This window comes from Aplysia californica, unplaced genomic scaffold, assembly GCF_000002075.1.
Source record: "Aplysia californica isolate F4 #8 unplaced genomic scaffold, AplCal3.0 scaffold01381, whole genome shotgun sequence".
NCBI classification, from domain to species: Eukaryota; Metazoa; Mollusca; class Gastropoda; order Aplysiida; family Aplysiidae; genus Aplysia; species Aplysia californica.
This window is the reverse complement of record NW_004798651.1, coordinates 14,711-16,182: the sequence shown is the minus strand read 5'-3', so window position 1 is coordinate 16,182 and position 1,472 is coordinate 14,711.

Below are 1,472 nucleotides of genomic sequence, written 5' to 3'. Positions count from 1 at the left end.
GGGGGTGCAGTTTATTGGTAACCATCACTTTAAAAAAAATATTTTGTATCTTTTTGTCTGTAATATCATCTCGATAGATAGGATTTGGTGGATTCTTATTTCTGATAATGTAACTTGTTCTGTCAACATCGTTGGATAGTTTCTGCGACCGTTTCCTGCTCTGGAGGAAGTGTGGTTGTTGTGCTGTGCTGTGCCATGAAATACAACTCTTTGGTGTGGCTGGCGGGTGTTCTAATGTGGTTTTCTCCTTCTTTCCTATCAAACATCTATTGTCCTTTCGGCTCTCCTTTTTTTTGTGTGTTTGTTACTCTCTTGTAACACCTCTAATCTTCGGCACTTATATGCTATGGCTTTATTGTGTTGCAAGTGTCGTAAAACCATCAGAAAAAAACGTGAACTTTTGTCTTTGCACTCTCATGAAAATGTATTCAATCATGTCTGTTTTTGTCGATGTCGTGGTCTGGAGTTCCAGCACTTTAACTCTTTTCGGTTACTTGGTGCCGGTGAAAATGATCCGTTCCGGTCACCTGACGCAGGCTGCGCCAGGCCCGAGAAATCCGTTGTTGTAGTCACTCTCCTGGCTGGGTGACCAGATGGGGTGTTTTGTACTGTGGCTGTGTGACTGCAAAGTATTACGAGCGAGCGGACTGTTGTAGATATTTAACTTTTAATGTCCAAGCTTTGAAACCAACACAAATGCTGTGTGTCTAAATTTAAATTTGCTGCTGGTGTGTATTGAAAATATTGCTATTCAGTTTTTCTGTTTTTGATTCTTTTGATGGCAAGGAGCGATTTTGTTGTTACTTCAGACTTTATCAGTAGTTTGCTTTCCGGTTGTTGTTTTTTTGTGTGTTTTTTTTTGTAAGTGTTTTACAGTGCTCGTAACTGCCTAAAGTCATATGAGCGTGCGGGACACATTAAACATTTATCAGTAGTTTGAAGTTATTAAGTGCTGCACGTTTATTATGCATGGATGTTGAGTGGAATGTGGTTGTAATGCAAGTCATATTTCCATCATAATACATTTCCTTTTTTGTTTGTTCGGGGTCTTTCTGTGGGTGGTTGGCAGGTGCTCTGGTGTGTTGTGCTCCTTCTTTCCTGTCAAACGTCTTTCGTCTTTATCTCCCCTCCTTCCTTTTTTGTGTTTGTTACTCTCTTGGAACACCTCTAATCTTCGGCACCTATATCACCTTATTGTGTTGTAAGTGCCGTAAAACTCTTACTACAACTAAAACTAAACGAGGTCTTTCTTCTGTTTGCATATTATGTTATTATTTTACTGTGGGTTGTTGGTGGGTGCTCTGATGTGGTTTCCGCCTTTTTTCCTATCAAACATTTGTTGTCCTTATCTCTTCTCCTTTTCTGCAGTTGTTACTCTCTTGTAACACTTCTAATCTTTGGCCCTTATATGATCTTTTCGTGTTGCAAGTGCCGCGAAATTTTAACGACAAATTTCCTGAATAATGACACCC